The sequence below is a fragment of the Lissotriton vulgaris genome, chromosome 1_1 (assembly GCF_964263255.1).
Source record: "Lissotriton vulgaris chromosome 1_1, aLisVul1.2, whole genome shotgun sequence".
Classification (NCBI taxonomy): Eukaryota; Metazoa; Chordata; class Amphibia; order Caudata; family Salamandridae; genus Lissotriton; species Lissotriton vulgaris.
Window position 1 is genome coordinate 1,972,955,453 of NC_141685.1, and position 15,854 is coordinate 1,972,971,306.

Below are 15,854 nucleotides of genomic sequence, written 5' to 3' on the forward strand. Positions count from 1 at the left end.
CTGTTTGTTTGATGTGCCTTTGCAAGGCCTCAAGATATGTGCACGTGTGGATTTTGTCTAATTAAGGTTAAAAAAAGTATATATATCTGTAAGCGTGCTCCGGCACGCTTACGTTACGGGTTTTGTTTGCGCTGCAGAACCGATACGTCACGGTTATGCGACGCGTCATGAGGCGTCTCACGTGGCTACGTGATACGTCACGTAATAAAGAATATATTTTACAGCTATAGATATTAGCTTTTAAAAAACCAATGAAATTCACTGAAAAAACCATAGGTTATAGACCATATATAGTTAGGAATTTGCATTTACAAAACCTTGAAAATTCACTGAAAAAACCATAGGTTAGAGACCATATATAGTTAGCTGGACATTTTATTGACATAAAACCAATGAAATTCCATATATAGTTAGTTGCACTAACTATATATCGCGCACCCGCAATCCACTGCTGATGATGTCACATATTACATCATTCATGACATGGTCAGTGACATCACTGATGACATCACTGATGACATCTCAAATGACATCACTGATGACATCACTGATGACATCTCAAATGACATCAGTGATGACATCATGACACACCAATACCAGTTACTACATACGCACTCACTGATTCCTACGTCTACACACACATTCACTCATTCACCCATACAATCACTCATACATACAGTCACTCATTATTACAACACTATCATATGCACTCATACACCTATGCAGACACTCACACACTGCCACTCATCCATGGAGTTACTCACACACCTAGTCAGTCCTGTAAAGAATCAATCACACTTCCATTTCCTCATCTATACAGTTAAACACAGAACACCATACTTCAGTGACATCACTGATGACATCACTGATGACATCTCAAATGACATCACTGATGACATCTCAAATGACATCACTGATGACATCATGACACACCAATACCAGTTACTACATACGCACTCACTGATTCCTACGTCTACACACACATTCACTCATTCACCCATACAATCACTCATACATACAGTCACTCATTATTACAACACTATCATATGCACTCATACACCTAGTCAGTCCTGTGAAGAATCAATCACACTTCGATTTCCTCATCTATACAGTTAAACACAGAACACCATACTTTTCACACATATACTAACACATACTTACTCTCTTATACAATCACTGATACAAGTACACATTGATATGCACAGAGTCACACACCTCCCAGCCAGCCACACACACACTCAGTCTTCCATACATCCACTCATTCTTCAATATGTAAAACATATTTAAACTTTACAAAAACACACAGACACTAGATGATGTCATCAGTGATGTCATTTGAGATGTCATCAGTGATGTCATCAGTGATGTCATTTGAGATGTCATCAGTGATGTCATCAGTGATGTCACTGACCATGTCATGAATGTTGTAATATGTGACATGATCAGCAGTGGATTGCGGGTGCGCGATATATAGTTAGTGCAACTAACTATATATGCGAATTTCAATGGTTTTGTGTGAGTAAAATAAGGCTTTGTAAATGCTAATTCCTAACTATATATGGTCTATAACCTATGGTTTTTTCAGTGAATATATATATATATACAGAGGAATACTGGGGCAGTACTAACGCTGATCTACTGCCTAACTGGGGACTCGGAACCACGAGTTTTGGGACACTCCCTGGCACCTGCAAAGGACCTCAGCCAATCGTAGAGGAGTAGCCTGTTGAAAAAGTGGACATTTGAGAGCATTCGTGATGGAAAGGCATTTGAAAAAGTTTAAATACGAAACGCGTCATGCCCTGAAAGCCCATTAAAGCGTGCTGGACCTGTTACCTGTGTGTGGCTTGTTCTTCGTCGTTTGGAGGGAACCTGGTTTGGATGTTTAGTGCGCGGCCACGGCGCACTTGAGCCCCCACCCCACAAGCTGTTCAGCGCCATGTGGCATTTGTTTGGTGTGCCTCACGGACTGGGGAGACGCTGAACCACCACGTCTCACAACTGCAGCCCACCTTGTGAGAGACCGTGACTTCATGGGGGAGCGCCTTACACTGTTAAGACACTCCGTGGTTGCGGCTGTGTTTTGTTGGGGGGGTGAAGGTCCAGGACAGCCGCTTGCCCACCTATAAGATCCGGGCGCCAGAGGAGAAGAGGCAGTCACCGCCCACTGGGGCAGTACTAACGCTGATCTACTGCCTAACTGGGGACTCGGAACCACGAGTTTTGGGACACTCCCTGGCACCTGCAAAGGACCTCAGCCAATCGTAGTGGAGTAGCCTGTTGAAAAAGTGGACATTTGAAAGCATTCGTGATGGAAAGGCATTTGAAAAAGTTTAAATACGAAACGCGTCATGCCCTGAAAGCCCATTAAAGCGTGCTGGACCTGTTACCTGTGTGTGGCTTGTCCTTCGTCGTTTAGAGGGAACCTGGTTTGGATGTTTAGTGCGCGGCCACGGCGCAGTTGAGCCCCCACCCCACAAGCTGTTCAGCGCCATGTGGCATTTGTTTGGTGTGCCTCACGGACTGGGGAGACGCTGAACCACCACGTCTCACAGCTGCAGCCCACCTTGTGAGAAACCGTGACTTCATGGGGGAGCGCCTTACACTGTTAAGACACTCCGTGGTTGCGGCTGTGTTTTGTTGGGGGGGTGAAGGTCCAGGACAGCCGCTTGCCCACCTGTAAGATCCGGGCGCCAGAGGAGAAGAGGCAGTCACCGCCCACTGGGGCAGTACTAACGCTGATCTACTGCCTAACTGGGTACTCGGAACCACGAGTTTTGGGACACTCCCTGGCACCTGCAAAGGACCTCAGCCAATCGTAGAGGAGTAGCCTGTTGAAAAAGTGGACATTTGAGAGCATTCGTGATGGAAAGGCATTTGAAAAAGTTTAAATACAAAACGCGTCATGCCCTGAAAGCCCATTAAAGCGTGCTGGACCTGTTACCTGTGTGCGGCTTGTTCTTCGTCGTTTGGAGGGAACCTGGTTTGGATATATATATATATATATATATATATATATATATATATATATATATATATATATATATATATATATATATATATCCAACAACAAAGAAGCGTCCTCTAGGAGAAATCACACATGGACACGGCCTCCAGCAGCAGCAAACTCAGCACGCACTTGTGACTTCCCATTTGCAAGCACCAGACGCGTTTCAAGCAGTAAGCCCTTTCTCAATGGCATGCAAATAACAAGGTGAGGCATTCAGGTAGGTTTGGAACGTATTTAATGATAATTGAGTCCCCGCCCATGTGGGCGTGTGCAGAGAGGCATCCTGGTAAATGTAGTTCCTCTGCCCCTGACTCAGGTTCCGTTGGTCCCAAGTGGATCAGGAGCCTCACGATGTGCAAAATGTTATCCCGGTTGGGCGGAGGTCAGCAAACAGGTACTGAGTTGCTCCCAATAATAGTCTGAAGGTCAGGCCCATTCCATTCCAAAGCGTGCTCGCAATGCCGAGCACCAGGACCCGCTGTGTTGCAGCGGTGGGACTTCTCCGCGGCCGGACCAGCCGCAATATATCCAACAACAAAGAAGCGTCCTCTAGGAGAAATCACACATGGAGTAGTTACCGCACACGGCCTCCAGCAGCAGCAAACTCAGCACGCACTTGTGACTTCCCATTTGCAAGCACCAGACGCGTTTCAAGCAGTAAGCCCTTTTCTCAATTGCATTCAAATAACAAGGTGAATCATCCAGGTAGGTTTGGAACGTATTTAATGATAATTGAGTCCCCGCCCATGTGGGCGTGTGCAGAGAGGCATCCATGGGCGGGGACTCAATTATCATTAAATACGTTCCAAACCTACCTGGATGCCTCACCTTGTTATTTGCATGCCATTGAGAAAGGGCTTACTGCTTGAAACGCGTCTGGTGCTTGCAAATGGGAAGTCACAAGTGCGTGCTGAGTTTGCTGCTGCTGGAGGCCGTGTGCGGTAACTACTCCATGTGTGATGTGTGATTTCTCCTAGAGGACGCTTCTTTGTTGTTGGATATATATATATATATATATATATATATATATATATATATATACAGAGGAATACCAAAAAACACAAAGATAGATTTAAATATATATATATATATGTATATATATATATATATATATATATATATATATATATATATATATATATATATATATATATAAATATATACATACAGAGGAATACCAAAAAACACAAAGTAAAGAGAAAAATAAATTACTGGCCCCCACAAAATTAATAGCATCCAGGAATAAATTGACATATTAAAATATATTGAAGTAGATAGCATATTTACATTAGATGTAATTGATTACTTAGGACAGATATATAATGAAAAAAAAATCAGATTATCAAATAGGTACATAAATAAAAATTGTGCATACAGAACAGAAATGTCATAGCTCTTCAGCAGCAGCCCTACGGGATCTACACTGGCTGCCTGTGCACCTACGCGTCTGTTACAAGGCTGCATGTTTAGTGTTTAGGGCGGTGCATGGAGAAGGCCCGGTTCCATTGCAGAATATGTTTGTTTGGTACTCCTCTTCGCGGTCCTTACGCTCTTCTTCGGCTCAGCTGCTTGTGGTACCGAGATTCCAGATAGTGAGGATGGGTGGCCATTCCTTCAGTGTCGCAGCGGCCAAGCTCTGGAACTCCCTGCCACTGTCCCTAAGAAGCCAAAGGGACTTCTTCCCGTTTAGAAAAGCCCTGAAAACCCATCTTTTCCCCAGGGTTGTCTGAGCAGTGTATGTGGTGTTAACGTTGATTTCAAGCGCCAGGATGCCCTTGGGGTGACAGGACCGCGCTATATACGTACACATACAATACAATACAATATATGAAAAATGAACATCATAAAAGTGGGCAAATGCACAGAATAATAGTAAACACACATAAATATTTTACCACCAGCGTAGCATTATAGGAAAAGAGAAGGAAAAAATCAAGCAAAAAGTAGAAGAATCGAACAAAGTATAAAGGACTTGTACAAGAAAAGAACATGCAAAGAAAGAGAAATAATGTAGGAAGTAGAAGAACAGATATTTAATTTATCATAAGAAATAGTGAGAAAGAAAAGCAATGAAAAGATCTGTTATCTAGAATGTTATTACACCAAAAAGACTTCACCAATATGGAAAAAGATAAGTGCCCACACAAAGAAGGAAAAAACAAGTAGGAGGCAGTATCGAAATTGGAATAGGTCAGAGAGGTAAAAAAGACGACAAAAAAAAGAAAGGAAGAAGAAGAAAAATAGGTAATAGGGAAACATTGACAGCCAATAATAAATAAAATCTCACCAGAACAGTACAAACATATTAAATGTAACCTCCAAAAATCATTCATCATAATATGATAAACCGTAATAATCTGTAAAAGGAAAAACAGTTAATAGACTATAACCAGTCTCAAGGAAAGTCTTGTGATATTGATATTCTGTGACCTTCCCATTGTATTATTTTAATATTCCTAATTTGAGCCAAAATTTGCTCAGGTATGTTGATGACGCAGAGGCTTAAAGATCAACGGTCTTGGCAAAGAGAAAGTTTTAGGCTTAAAAGTCAGAACTCTATGACCAAATTCTATTTCACAATTCTTGTGGAATGAAATGTTCAGAACTTTAGGTATCCAAAAAAGGAAAAGGTCTTACACTGAAGGAGCAGATTTCTGACATTCTTACGGTAATCCAAAAATACTCAGATTACTTCTACGATTTCTGTCCTCCTGTTCAATCAGGTCCCTTCTTAGTGAAGCCATGGAATGCTCCAGACTTTGGACGTTTTTAGCTTGCTTGTTTGTATTGTCCTCTATAGCACTTATTCGTGTTTCGGCATTGGAGAAACGTAAGGAAAGATTTTTTAGATCATTACGAATTACCACAACCTTGAAATAAGCCTGAGTTTGTTTTGGTACTCTGTGCTATAACATGAACTGAATTAAGTTTGAGAAGTAAAGTCTCTAAGGTCGAAGCAGAGTCTATATTGCCCTTAGCTGGTAAATCCAGGGTAGGTGAATTTTGTTTAGCCCTCTTCAGGTTCCCCTTAGAGTCTCTGTCCTTGGGAGTGACGCTCATGCCTTCTGCCATCCGAACAGGCACAGTAATCACACAAAATGATTTGAAGAGTGTAGATGTTGAGTTAAACAAAAGAACACAAAGGAATATAGAAATTATTCAAGAGGGATGAAAAATCAATGCCTGAAAGACCGAAGGCTGACACCATTATACAATGTGTGAAAACTCATCAAGCACTGAAGGTTCCTTTTATAATGAAATGTGTTATATTGTGAGAGACTCAAAAGCAAATGTCCATTTGTATTCCGAATAATGTGAGAACCTTATACAACCCACATTCAAAAGGGAATAATTCAAAAAATAATGTCTCACTAAGAAAGACCGCCAAGAGGTAGATGTCACTCCAAAGAAGATTGGACACCGTCTGGTTACAGGGTATGGTACTGAGTAGACTTTGCACCACCACCAATAATCAGAACAGGCTCCAAAAGCTTAAACCTGAACAGATGAACTGTTGTACAAATGATAGTTCACCTCCATCGAAGCACAGCCTGCTGGAAATTAGGCCACTAATTAGGCAATAAGACTTCTGAACGAATCCTGTCAGCTTCCACCATTTTGAGTAAGTGCTGATGTAATAGAACACCGTCCCCTCAGAAATCTCAGGACATGACATAAAGAGGTATAAAATTCTCCAAAATACATCTTGCAGCACAGGGGAAATGAGCTTGGAGATCAAACATGCAGACCGGTGGATTTCATGCCCTCAGTCCGTGTATCAATGCTGCCTCCATGTAAGCTGCCATTTTGATATCCCGATGTGAAGAAAAAAATAGCTGTGTGCAGCTGCACACAGGGAAGCAGTCCGAAACTCTCGCGAGCCATCCCTAAGGCTCCCACGCTCTTCCACCACCTATTGCAAGTAAACGGTGAACAAAAATCACCCGAACAGCATCATTAAAAGAGTGTCCGCACCAGTGATTCGACAGATCTCAAAAGAGCGCGGCTATCTTAGTTGTGCGTTAAGCCATGCCCCAGAAACAGATCTTTTTAAAATAATTATCTGGAGTTGCCTCTCATTGCTTGCACTGTTGAAATGAGAACAATGATATGGAGTGCCACTGATGCTTGGTGAATATTGATGTAATAGAGCATTATGAATTGTATGACATTTATGTTTTATCCTTTGAATGTTCTTAATTTGCTCATGTTACTGATGCACAAACAGTAGATTTCATTCTATTTTATTTAATAAAAAAGAATAAGACAGTTTTTTTATAAAATGGAGACAGAGTTGCAAATATTGTTATTGTTGGAGAAGTGTTCATCATACCGTAACTAGACATAATATCGAATACTAAGTATAGAATAGCCATAATATCGAAGTAAAAATATAGAATGGACAAAAAATCGAATGGACACAATATAGTGGTGAAAAATATCGAATTGAAGGTAAGTAATGTAATATCGATTTTCAAAATGTAGAAAGTCAAAATATCGAAGTATATAATATAGGTATTAAAATATATCGAATTTTTAATAATATCGAATTTTTTAAGTGTTTTGTATGTTAGTATATGTGTGAAAAGTGTATATTCGTTTTGTAATTTTTTTAAAGTAATTAATTTTATGTAATTTAGTTTTTGCGTAATTTAATTCTGTAGTGGGTTGTGGGTTCTTAGGGGAATAGGGTGGGAAGTAATTTAATTATATTAAATTAAATATTCATTTTTAGAAATTACTAATTATTTTTAATTTAATTTTACGTTTTAGTTCTGTAGCAGGTTGTGGGATTATAGGGGAACAGGGTGGGAAGTAATTTCATTGTAACTAATTAAATATTGTTATTTATTTATTGGTATTGATTTTGAATTTATTGTTAATTAATTTTTAATTTGTAATTAATTTATATTAATTGATTAATTGATAATTATGTTAATTTTATTAATTTATTTTCCATTGCAGGGTGTGGGTTTATAGGGGAATATGGTGGGAAGTAATTTAATTGTAATTAAGTAAATATTTTTTATTATTTATTGGTGTTGATTTTTATTGTATTGTGTAATAATTTTTAATTGGTAATTACTGTTTATTAATTGGTAATTAATTTGTATTAATTGATAAATTGATAATTAAGATAATTGTATTAATTTATTTTCTGTAGCGGATTGTGGGTTTATAGGGGAATAGGGTGGGAAGTAATTTAATTGTAATTAATTACATATTAAAAAATTTTTTGTGTATTGATAATTAATTTTCTGCTAATTAACTATTAATTGGTATTAATCTTTATTGTTAATTTGTTTTTGCTATTTAAAATGTATTAGTTGTTAATTAATTATGAACAGATAATGAATTTTAATAACTAATATGTATTTGTATTTCTAATTAATTAATAATTACATAATATTAAATTGGTAAATCATTTTATTTAATTTTTTAATGGTATCGATATTTAATTTCTTTTTATTAATATATTAAATTACTACTTTCCCTACTGAAAAAACTCACTTGAGTGGGAATAGTAATTTTTACCCCCAGGCTATCCAACGCTTTCCCTACTATTGCACTCTCTGGACCGGGAATAGTAATTTTTACCCCTACGCTATCCAACGCTTTCCCTACGGTTGCTCTCTCTGGAGTGGGAATAGTGATTTTTACCCCTACCCTATCCAATGCTTTCCCTACTGTTGCACTCTCTGGAGTGGGAATAGTATTTTTTACCCCTACGTTATCACACGCTTTCCCTACTGTTGCACTCTCTGGAGTGGGAATAGTAATTTTTACCCTCCTGCTATACAACGCTTTCCCTACTGTTGCACTCTCTGGAGTGGGAATAGTAATTTTTACCCTCTTGCTATCCAACGCTTTCCCTACTGTTGCACTCAGTGGAGAAGGAATAGTAATTTTTACTCTCCCGCTATCCAACGCTTTCCCTACTGTTGCACTCAATGTAGTGGGAGTAGTAATTTTTACCCCTACGCTATCCAACGCTTTCCGTACTCTTGCTCCCTCTGGAGTGGGAATCGTTATTTTTACCCTCCTGCTATCCTACGGTAAAAATATTGTATATTTTTATTAATATTATGTCAATATATATATGCATTAAAAAATAAAATTGTATTTTGTTTTTACGTAAATTAATTATTTATTAATTTTAAGGTTATTTAAGTATTTTTAATTATGTTTTAGTTAATTATATGTATTATAAAACATTTTAAATTACTTTTAAGACATTTAAAAAATTCAATATTTTTGAGTCGATATTTTGGTACTTACCTGTTTGTAGATAGAATTCGATATTTTTGCATATTATATTTTGTCATCGATATTTTGGTAAGCCTATATTTTTGTATTCGATATTATGTCAGTGATCCCATCATACATATTATTGTTTAGTGCATCGTAATTGTGCCTTGGGCAGATAGTACAGGGGTATATATAGAAGTTCGGTTACACAAAAGGGAGCTTCTTAGCCCATCATGTCCCTTGTGATATGAAAGGGGTGACTCACTTTAATCTTGGAGTCAAATTTCCTTCACCATTAGTGTAGGTTTTCTGCATCACCCGAGTCAAAAGTTTTCCCTTTTGATTTAGGCACTTTTTTGGTTCTTGATTATTTAGTGGTGAGCCTGGATGCTGTAGCTAGGCATAGCTCTACAAGGTTGTATTTGTTATTTGTGAGGTCAGATAGAACCTTTTTTCTTTGAGGCAAAGAGTGTCAGGGGGTTCATATCTGGATATGTTGCTTGCTGAAGTTGAACCCTCTCTTGGGAAGCATGGGCACCTTGTCCTGGTCATCCAACAGTAGAAAAAAGTATCAAGTCAAAAATGTTGTTACTGCTAGGAAAGTTCTTGCAGCTCCCCCCAGGTCCCCAGGATAGGCTTTGAGGGACCAGATCTCTTTTCTCCAGGCACTCTCTCAGGTTCTTATTCGAGCTGTCGAGCTCAGTTTTCATTATATCAAGGAGCCTATCAATTTTATGTGCTTTCTACCAGTAGCATGAGGTCACCCACTTGACACTTGAAGAGCAATTCGATTCTGTGCCTGCCATCAGGAGTCCTTGCGTCTTCTTTCATCAAGCAGTTCAGAAAAGTTGACATTCTTCGGAAATGCAGAGGTTCAGAAAGGTTTGTAAGAGTTGAAGTGGCACTTTTATCATGTTCACTAGACAGAGGTTGGAGAATTTTTAACACCCAATCCTTTTAACTGTCCAGCCAACAATATATTTGCACAGTCCCTGATTCAAAATGTTTACAGCCTTGTACTTCTGTCTAATCACTCTTCTGGATATGAGGTGTCCTGCTCTCTCCTATTAGTAGAATTTGTTTCACCCATGATCGAGGGACAGACTTAGGCATATTTACAAGTTCCTATAGATACAGGAAAGTCATTTTTAACGACGTTCCTGTGGCGATCGCGGATACGCCTTATTTACAAGATGGCCTTATAAATAAGGCACCCTTTCTGCGTAAAAGGAGTGGGCAATGGGTGTCGCAGTGGGCATTCTGTCGCAATACCCAGTGATTTTGACCCTACCCCATATTCACAAGGGTGGCGTAAATATGGGGCAGCGCCAAATGTAAGACCAGAAACAACCTGGTCTTAACATAGCAAAATGAGGAGAAATGCTTTATTTCTCTCTTACACATGGTATTCCATTCTAATTGGCCACTGTTAACATCACTCTAGTCTTCCTGCTGTTAGATGCAAGTCCAGTTTTTTTCAGGAGGAGAGTCACAAAACACCAGAATGAAATATGTTTAGTCTCTAGAGCCATGCTTGTGTTCACACAGTTAGCTCTAAGGCAGCACAAACAAAGTGCATTAGTATAAAATAAATGTGCTCAGCTATGACATCCTGACACTGAAACAGGATGCCATACCCGTAGTTGAGGTTACAGGACAATAGCCACGTTTAGTCTTTTTTTCCAGAAGATAAGGCAGTTAGATTCAGTTCTGATGACAAAGGGAGACTGGTTCAAAACTTGGACTAAAGATAAGAAAAGGAGTGGCCCCCAAGCCTACCATGCTGTGGGGGAGAAAATTAAATTTCCAAAGGTAGAATATAGAGAGATGGTCATACATTTGAAAAGGATATGCAAGCCAGATGCAGACAGGTCTTTTTGCCAGTCAGAGACCAATGAGTGAAGCAAAGGGCTTTAAAGATGGAAAGGTTATGGTGGTAGAAATTTGGTCACATATGAACAGAAAGAGGAAATTCTGTGAAGTATGTTTTGAATCAGCTGATGTTTATTGAGTTTTTATGGAAGGCAATCCTAAGTAAAGTGAATTGCAGTGGTCAAGATACATATGTATAGCAACCTTAACTACCATTTTCTGATAAGCTAAAGGAAGAATAGGTCAAATTTCCCCAAAAATGTGCCTTAAAAAACAGGGTCAATTTGTTATTCTGCATAGTACAGGAAAGTTGTGAGTCGAAAATAAGGCCAAGATTGTTTGCACTGCTACATGGCATAGGTGTTGAACCTAACTCTTGTGGCCATCAACAGAAAAACCAAATGGAAGATGACAGTCTCAATTTTGTCCCCGCTCAACATTAAACAGTTTGCTGTCTTTCATGAAGAAACTTGATACAGACAGGTTCTTGTCAGCTCTAGTATGACAATATCTCTAAAAGGGATGATGCTCTGTGTGTTGGCTGCATAGGAAACCAGTTGAAAACTAAAAGACTGATATTATCCGCAGACAGACAAAGATATTAAAGAGATTTAAGCGAAGGGGGACCTTCGGAAATCCCACAACCTAAAGCTTGATAGGGAGATCCAAAAGATGTGATGGGCAACTTAAGATCTAGATGTGAGAATAGTGAAACTATATCCCAGACCCAATGTAAAATGGAAAGCAGAATGGGCCAAACATGGACCCAGATATAGGGGCCTATTAGGATGACGGGCAGACTTTGTCCGCCCGTCATCCTAGCGGGGATTGGGACCGCCCGCCATAAGGGCGGGGGTCCCGTGGGGGGTATTAGGATGTGCCCGCCACAGTGGTGGGCACATCCTGCATTTTCAGCATTGTGGCGGGCTGTGCTCTCAGCACCGCCCGTCACAATGCTAAAAATGCATTTCAGTATTGGCATAAAGAAAGCGGCAGGCATAACGCGATGCCTGCCGCGTTGTTTATGCAAATGAAGGGGGGTACCACATGTTTGCAACCCCCACCCCCCCTTTACTGTCTGAAAGCCCATCCTAATATGGCTCGCGGTGTCTAATAAACACCGCCACCATATTAAACATTTTCCGCCCTGGCCGCAAGGCGACCGCTGGCGGAAAAGCGGCGGACGGTCTTTCTGTCCGCCGCGGTCCCCCCGCCATTCTAATATGGCGGGGGGGGGAATTCTGGAGATGATGTCGGCAGATTGCCCCCGCCAGGCCGGTGGTGGCTACCGCCAGCCTGGCGGGGGCAATCCGCCCGACATCATAATGGACCCCTTAGTCTGGAGAAGCAGTTGTTTAGTCATTTCAGAGGAAATCATTTTTAAGTCTGAAAAACATGACATAGTGAAACATATTGATCTTCAAGCAAAAACTAGAAATGAAGGAAGAAGAATTGCAAGAAGAATGGTTTTTAATGTTTTTAATAAATTATGAATATAGCTCATTACAAAATGACTGAGATGAAGTATTAGTTGTAGTCAAGTGAGGTGGTATACTAAAGTTATGCGTAATTGTGAAAAACCTCATGCAACGTGTTTTGTGCTGCAGCAATGTAGTCAGCAAAAAAAGTGGGGCAAACTTTCTAGATTATTTTTTTTTATTGCTTAAGGACAAAATGTAGGTGGTTTAGAAGCAAGATTATAGGTCCTTTCAAGATGTTTTGAAGTTACACTTAGGGGGTCATTAGGATGAAACGCTATCCTATTGGATTATGGGACTGCCCGCCATAAGGGCGGGGGTCCCATGGGGGGTATTAGGATAAGCCCGCCACAGTGGCGGGCGCATACTGCATTTTTAACATTGTGGTGGGCAGTGCTCTCAGCATCGCCCACCACATTGCTAAAAATACATGTGATGCATTTGCATAAAAAAAGCGGCAGGCACCGCACGATGCCTGCCGCATTGTGTATGCAAATGATGGAACCCCCCATTTGAATCCCCCACCTCGCCTTCACCAAGGGGGCCCCCCAAAGTGAAGACTGCCTGCCTTTCTGTGGTGGCATTGCCGCCACGGAAAGGCATTCCCCAAAGCCCATACAAATATGTATGGCGGTGCCACCATATTAAACCTTTCCGTCCACCCCGGTCCCCACGCCATAGTGATATAGCGGGGGGAAATGGGTGGCGGGCAGGTGGCGGGCGGACAAGGATGTCGGGCGGATCGCCACCGCCCGCATGGCAGTGGCGATCCGCCCGACATCCTAATGGGCCCCTTAGTATTAGCAAGTTCATCAGAGAACCACAACACAGAAGGGGAGGTTTGTTTGAACTGGAAATTTGTAAGATGAGTGATTATTTCAAGTGCATTAGAGCTATGTTAGTTATAACAAGCTTTTGTGTCTTCTTCAATATTGGTTCAGTAGGAAAAAACATCAGAGAATTTAAGATTGGTGGAGCAATTATAATTATTATCCTCAAAACATGATGAAGATGAGTAGCAGAGAATACATAGATTTTCTTCAATAGACTGTTGAAAAAAGAGGAATTGTGATAAGCAACAGAATCACATAATTGTCTGCCCTAGTCAGGGTCAGAGGATGGCCATCCAGTGGAGAAGAATTTGAAATAAAGTAAGCATCCAAGCTATGGCCCTCACTTGTAGAAAATAATCTATTATGGTTTTAGCAAACAATATAATGTTTATGATAATAAGCAATAATGACATAATACTTCAAATCAAATTTATCTAAATGCTTTTCCCAAATTTCTTCTAATACCTTGCAGTAAAACATTATTTGTCTCAAACATTCTGGTACCTGTTGCAAAACACCACATATACCAATACCTGTAGGAACTCCCAGCTTTTATCAACTACATGGAAATTGTGTATATGACCAAAAATCATATATATTTGTGGAGGCTAGTTGAATCTGATAACCAATCATTAATACATACTGAGTGTGGCAAGGCATTTTGTTACAGTGGAATGTCAGGGCTGTACTATGGTGCCATATTTTTTTTAAATGTTCCTAATGAATTTCTATCAACATTTAATAAAGTCCACCTTAAATGTCCCATCTATAGACATGGGGTAGATACCAGACCAATTTTATGCAGATATGATTTGATTTGGTTTACTAACTTCTAAAGTGTGCAAGAGCTCAAGAGTGTCTTGGAGCTAACATAGTTAAACATTGACTCCAGAAACACTAAGAGCAGGCAGGTAGACCACCCACATGATTAAGAAGGGGATGAGAACAAACAGGTCTTTACGTGCCTTTAGAAGCAAACAAATGAGTCAGATTTTTTACGTACTGGGGCAGTCAGTTCCAGAACTGTGGGGAAACAAAAGCCCTGCCGCCCAGGTCACTTTCCTGATTCTGGAAACAAATACTGACCTGGGCATGGCAGACACAGGGCTCTCTAAGGAAAGTACCAACTGGGGAGAGGATGTGGCGAAACGGCTGGGGCGGCCGACCTCGAATCTGGGGAACTGGGTTGTAGTCTCGGCAACGACGCTCAACATCCTGTGATTCTGGGCAAATCACATAATCTCCCTGTACATACCAAAAAGTAATATGTTTGTTTGTAACGTAGCTGGAGCTCATGAAAAGCGCTCTGATACCTGATACCCTCGGGTCGAGTTTGCACTATATAAAAAGGAGGAAAAAAATGAAATTTCTTCTGAGATATTCTGCTCCGATCCATGTAGTGCTTAAAAGCAATCCTCTACTTTAGCAGGAGCCAGTGACGCTCCTTCAAAGCCCCTGCTACAGATTTAAACTTTGGTATATTTTTCAGGAAACAACAGGCATCATTTTGTAGAATTAGAATCTTATTTATGACCACTGTTTAATGTCCATATAAAGGGAATTACAATAGTCTAGCCTAGTCAAAACCAAAGAGATAACCACTGTTCTTTTCAAATTAGATGGAATAAAAGGTAGCACCTTCCTCAACATTTTTAGGATAAAGAAACAGGATGAAGGAAAGAATTAATCTTGGCCTCAAAGGATATCTCTGCATCAAAAATGATACTTTAAGTCTTAACTTTTGATACTGACATTGGAAGGGAGCCAAGTAACTCAAGCCACCAATTATGACTCCAGAAATTGAACTCCTTCCCAAAAATCAGAACCTCTGCTTTCTGGGAGTTCAGTTTTAAACAATTTTGTTCATCCAGTCGGCAATAGCTCACATACATCCATTAAATCAGTCAGCCACTTCAGTCACATTGATGGAAATCGATACCACAATTGGTGTATCGTAAACATATGCAACTGTGGGAATTCCAAAAGAATGGATAAGGAGCCACATAAATGTTGAAAAGCATTGGGCTAAGGCAAGACCCCTGAGGAACCCCACACAGCAGGGTAAAATATTTTGAAGTAAACTCCCCAAGGGCCACACTTTGTATGGACCATCAGATGATCATCTTCTGTTAGTCTATTCATCATTGGGGATAAGAGGGTATGTGTGAACCTGGTGATCTATTCTAATCAACTGAAAGTTTACTATGAAACACAATAATACAGTTCTCCGAAGTCACATTAGGGCACCACTCTTACTAGGGGCAATATAATCATTTTCTGACCCTCCATCTAGCTCTGGAAGGCATCCTAGAAGCTATTGTGACCTTTTTAAAACCCTATCTCATGTGAAGGCCCAGATATTTTAGGAGAGGGGGCAGGAAGAGTAATGCGAGGGTGGGTTATTCAATAGCA